We start from the raw sequence: 6,000 nt of genomic DNA, 5'->3' as shown, positions 1-6,000 counted from the left end.
ATTAAAGGAGAGAGTGTGTCAGCATCAAACCTGCACGTCTGCGCATACAATGAGTGCCTCATATATTCTAAGACAAATTATTCACAAGCACAACTCCACTGAAATGCATTCCAGAACAACGAACCTTTTATTTCCAATCGAAAGCCTGAGAAAAATATCTGTTAAAGAGCATTTTCCTCACTGCCTGTGACTGTAGCACGCAGGCTGCGAATACAGCAACAGACAAGTACACGGGGAGCATCCATTCCAGCCAGCCCCGCTCCCGTCCTCCGGTACAGCTGCCCAGCACACGCTGCCACGCACTACTGACATCCCGGGAATGGTTCCCAGGTAATCCATAGGAGTTGCAGCCATACGGAGTCCCCCCTCTCCCGCACTCTTTGAACTCTACTGAAAGCTGGAGCATGACATTTTGCAACTCCTGCTACGCTGAAAATAATGCGGCCGCCAACAACCCCCCCGAAGGGCTGGGAGGAAAGTCCTTCGGCAAGTGCTGCCCTGCGGCCGGGGTTACTGCTGCCGGCAGCCATGGAGAGGCTGGCAGCCCTCGGCTCCGCTCCCGGCGCTGAGGATGCTCGGGGCTCCCAGCGGCTCCCGGCCCCGCGGCTCTGCGGCGGCGGCCGAGCGGCTCTGCCCGGGGCCGCGGTCGGGGCGGGCATCCCGCGGGGGACCCCGGCCGGCGCGCCCGGGCCCCGGGGAGCGGCGGTGCCGCCGGGGGGACGCTGCCTCTGAGCGGCGGGGTCCCGCCGCCCCGACCCTCCCAGCCTCCCTCCCTCCGGCAGGACGCGGGGACGCCCGACCCGCTGCCCGCCGCGGCCCCGGGCGGCTCCTACCTGGGCTGGGCGGCGCGGCTCTGCCCGCGGCTGCTCCGGCCCCGCGCGGCGGCGGCGGCGGGCCCCGGCGGCGAGCGGGGGAACTGCAAGGGGCGGGGGGCGGCCGTGGCGGGGCACGGCGCCGCGGGAAGGGGGTGCCGGGCGCGGGCGCGCCGCGGGGTGCGGGGCAGGTGCTGGGGGCTGCGGGCAGCGGCAAGGATGGAGGGAGAGCGGGGGGCCGGGACGGAGGAAGCTGGGGTGCAGGGGGTCGAGGATGGAAGGAGGAAAGGGCAGGGCGGAGCGGTGCAGGGAGGGCAGGGGACTGGGGATGGAGGGAAGGTAGCGGCTGGAGAAGGGAGAGGGGAAAGAGAGCAGGGGAAGGATGGCGGAATGGCAGAAGGCTGGGGATAGAGGGAGGGCAGACGCCAGGATGGAGGGAGCGTGGGGAGCTGGGATGGAGGGAGGGCAGGGAACAGCGGGGCACGGGAATTCTTGCTTCTGAAAGCGATCGGTTTTCCTAAGCCCAGACTGAGTGCTCCTGGGAGGTATAACCGATTTTTGGAAAGGCTGTGCCTTCTCCCCACACACCCCAAATCCTTTACTGCTACTAGCCTGGGCCCTGACTCTCCTCCTCTGTCCTCTCCTTCTGTAGTGCCTGAGAAAGACACAGGGTGAGATACTTTTGCCCACAGCTCCTAAAATCTTCATATTAAATGTTCACCTCCTTCTTGGCCCCTGAACAGTAAGGCATGCTGGGCAAGAGTCGGCACCTAGCACTGGGAAACTGACAGGATCGGGACAGGCAGGACCTGTCCTATAGCACAAGGCTGAGACATGCAGGACCAGACAGTCAGTTCCCTAAGCCATGGCCCTGGAGGCTGCAATGCTCCAGCCTTCTCTGCTACACTGCAGTTTTGTTTTCCTGGTTAGCTGTTTGTTTTTAATAGAGAGAAAAGCAAAGCTTTTAAACCATCAATTAACTGGACCCTTGGAGGGGGAGCAATGAACTATTATTTGACAGAAATTCATCTTCCCCTCCTGCTGAGAAGAAATAAGCTGGAGGAGAAGAATCAGCTTCACAGGAGAAAGAAAAAAAACCCCACGCCTCTGCTTCAGAGACAAATTACTCATAAGATACACAGGTAACAGGCACAGGGTGCTTTGAGCTCATCCCTTTTACACATCATTTCCCTCAGGACAACAGCTACAAGTCAATTGCTTTGTGAATGATCCCTGGGCCTTTGCACCAGTGACCCTGCCCAACAGGCCATTCCAAGCATTTATTATTAGAAGAGCATTTCCCTACGTCTAGGCTGCTTTTGCTTTTAATTTATGGTTGTGGCCCCCAAGGTTCCAGATTCACGGCTGTCTGGGGCGCAGCTCAGTACTGCATGGAGCGGTGCTTTCTGCCCACGTCTGAGGACGGGCAGAGAAGGTGGCAGTGGGGGCTTGGGGGACAGGAACATGCAGGTCTGGCTGACAGCTGGGATTGCTTCCAAACCAAGAGCCACCGCTGTGCAAACTCGAGAAGTTGGAGACAGACAGAGCCTACCTCTTACTCCAGCACTGATCCCACCTGAGCCAGGCAGGGCTTCCTCCGTACGCCCCTCGCAGGCACAATCCACCCAGATGCTGCATGAATCATAAAAGTTAGGGCATCCTTGTCAGCCAACAGCAGGTGAGAGCTACCTCAGAGAAAGCAATCCAGAGGAATCAGCTCTCCGGATAGTTGCCTGAGGTCTCCAGGGACCTGGAGAGCAGAAGGCAGATGTGCTGCCTGACCCTGCTGTCCAGAAGGGCAGCGTGAAGCCTTCCTTTCACTCACCCGTGATGGGCAAACCTCCAACCCAATGTGAGGCAGGTGAGTGGCACAGTATGGCTGCACACCCTTCCTCACCGCATCATCAGGACTGGTCCTGTGCCATGAGTCTTGCAAGATAGAGTGAAGGACAGCATGGCTGAGCTCAGTCCTGCTCCATTTCTCCCCTTTCCTTCCTCCTCCCCTGCTTTTGAAAAGTACAAGCTCTCCCGCTGCAAGTCTCACCACTAAGTTTGAGCAAAGATAGCTGGATGCCAATTATTTCCAGCTTCATTTGCTCTCTCTGGTTCTGAGACATGTGTGTTTTATTTAAAACCTTTTGGGATCCTTGTGCTTGAGATAATTCAGCAAGGGAACAAATGGGGTAGAAACTGTCTGCAAATAAATCTGGTTTGGTTTGGAAATAAAAAGGACTCTAACCATGAGAGAGAGGTTTCAAAACTGCCTTCTGATACAAAGCATGTATGTGGAGAAGAGGGGGAGGGAAGCCATCCAACTAATTCTAAAATAGACTTTGGTCATTTTATGAATGAGGTTATCTGACACAGTTGCCTGCAAAAGCAAGGGAGTCTGATGACCTAGAAAACCTGTTTGTGGAAGGAACCATTGTTGCTCTAAGACTATAAATCCAAAGATTACAGAGGGTTTGGGATCTCGCTTACACTCGGGGGCACAGAAAGACAGGGAAGAGACACTGGTACTTCAGAAAACCAGAGAGGCAGCATCTCAGGGGCTCAGAGGCAAAGGATCCTCTGGGGGCTCAGGGCAGAGCACCAGTCCCTGCTGCACCAGGCAGCCCTAAAAGCTCCTTCTCTGGGGTTCACTGCTAAGATGCTCCCTAAGGTCAGCAAGGCACAAGGGGGAAATCAGAGGGTCTTAGAAAATGAATTAAGCGTCCAAAACAGGAGCTCAAAACAATAGTTGTACTATTGCAGGTCCACCTCAACCCAGACCAAAACACGCTTTCCCCAACAGTAGCTTTACCAGCTGTGTCTGTGCAGGGTGTAAGACAGCCTGCAGTGATGCATATGCATCAGCCTGCCCCTGTTTTCACAAACAACAGGCTGTTTGTTCCATGGAATAATCTAACATCTACAGATCCAAACATCTGGGGGAAATAGTCACCATCAGTAATCACACTGCCTACCTCATGGCATATTATCTATCTAAGCAATTAAATTATCTTTTCCCTCTCAGTTGCGCTAAGAGGGGCTCTGATCTCAAACTGATGTGAAGTTGAGTCGTGAGTCATTTAAACAACTGCTACATTTATCTTCTTAGGTGGCTATATTTCAGCAGAAGAGTAAATAACAGTACCACTGTAAAAAAGAGTCAGTCAAATGCATGAAGTACTGAGAGATTTCTGGGGATAAAAGACATTGCAGAAGGCAAGATTTCTCATTTGATTGAAATATAAAAAGTAAATCTATTATATATGTGCCAGATTTTTTCTTCAAGGTTCATAACAACTTTCTATTGGTAATAGAACGTGTCCAAATTAGATAGTTTTATAGATAAGAGCAGCTTTGAAGGAACAGGTTAGCAGAGTAAGTATCTTGTGGTAGTTACATAAAAAAGCCCATCTAATTATATATATATATTTAGATGGCTCAAAGAAGTTAGTAGGATGAGTTAGATAAATAAGGAACATTTTGTGGAACAGTTTGTTTGCTTTCTTTTTTATGCAAAAGAAAATGTGTGTGAATTTAAAAGAGCTAAAGTCAGAAATGGCATCTGCTATATCCTGACGCAAAATTTGGGAGGATAACTAGTAATCTAACCTGAAGAGGTTTGTCCACACCCTACGTTGTATTAACTCCCCGCCCCGTGAAGGTCCCAAGCTTTTCTCCGGGTGAGGATGTGCGCCCGCCAGATCGCCCGCGGCACTAAAACGCAAGGGTCGCACATGTGGTTGCGGGCTCTTGGCTACAGGAAATAAGAAACGTGGAGGCTGGCGCTGGCATTGCGTTGGCTTAGCGCTCTGCAGCCGGGGATGCGGATTTCCCAGGCGCTCCGGCTGAGCCATGACTTGCCGTACAGGGCTTTGCCCAGACATGTGGGGGCCCTGCTGCCGCGCTGGCGTTACTAACTTTGACCGGCTACTTCTACCGTCGCAGCGACCGTTTTCGCTGGCGCTGCGGCGACAGGCCCCCGTTCGCCGCCGCTCCTGGCTAGCACTGCTAGGCTCCAGCCAGCAGCCGCCTCACTCGGTCTCAGGTCCTTTCGAGGCCATATCTTACCTATTAACAGCCTCTACCTTTACACTTCCGCTTATCCCCGATTTTGAAAGCAACCCATTCCATTAATTACCATTTAAACTCATAGATATATACATAAATATAGAATAGATACATTTCCAGAAGAGATTGATTACATACCCTCTCAGGCGCTGTATACACAGGGAGACAATCCTGCAAGATGAGAGCACTTAAATGAGGTTAAAAAAGCACAGGCGGTGCCTTGCCTTTCTAGAGACGGGAAACGAAGGGCTGAAGCAACGATACGATTTCTGCAAGGGCACGTGGGCTTGTGTAGCACATCTCTTTAGTCGCTGCCCTGTGTTTTCACAAGGAGATCTATCCTCTTCAGACAATAATAAATATTGGACTGATTATTTGCAAAGTGTTTATCTTCACTTGCATCTTAGTTTACCTTGCTTTTTGATGTTCTCTTCCTTGTAATTACTACCATCAAAGGATGTTTTCTCCTATACGTATTCCATTCACACGCTAAAGAAAAATAAAAGCAGTCATTTAAAAAGCAAAGCAAAAAACCCCTAACAACAACCACCCCAAACGCAAAACCCACCTCTCTTTGAAATGTGGTAAAAGCAAAAGATTAAGAGACTTTCATGTGAGAAATAATTAAGAAAAGGGAGCAATGAAGAATGAGACTGTCTTCAGAGATCTCAGCAGCAGGTTGGTCCAAGGACTAAGGACACAGCCCAGAGAGGAAGAGACGCCGGTTTGGCTGCTCTGGGCTCTGACACCGACTGACACGCTCCGAACCGGGAAGAGTGTTACGCCTTCCCTGCCTTTGCAGTGGATTCAGGGAACTCCAGCCCTGGCATCTCTGCTCTGGCTGCGACTCACTCTGGGGCAAATTAGTCTGCCCTTAAATCTCCATCAATTTATAAAGCCTCTGGTTTCTGGGGAAATAGCGTTCAGAGATGCAGAACCCACCTTTTCTCTCTCCCATTTCCAAAGGAACCGTAGATGCCCTGGACTCACTTGCCTCTCAGGCTTGGCCAGTCCATGTACCAAGGTGTCTCAAGCCAGCAATCGCTTTTCTGACTTGAGCTCCGAGCACCCCGTTCTGATTTTTCTCATCGGCACAGTGCACGGTATTTCCCAGCACTAATACCTCTGG

Source organism: Phaethon aethereus (genome assembly GCF_964289735.1).
Source record: "Phaethon aethereus genome assembly, chromosome: 23".
Classification (NCBI taxonomy): domain Eukaryota; kingdom Metazoa; phylum Chordata; class Aves; order Phaethontiformes; family Phaethontidae; genus Phaethon; species Phaethon aethereus.
Note: the sequence above shows the minus strand (reverse complement) of the source record.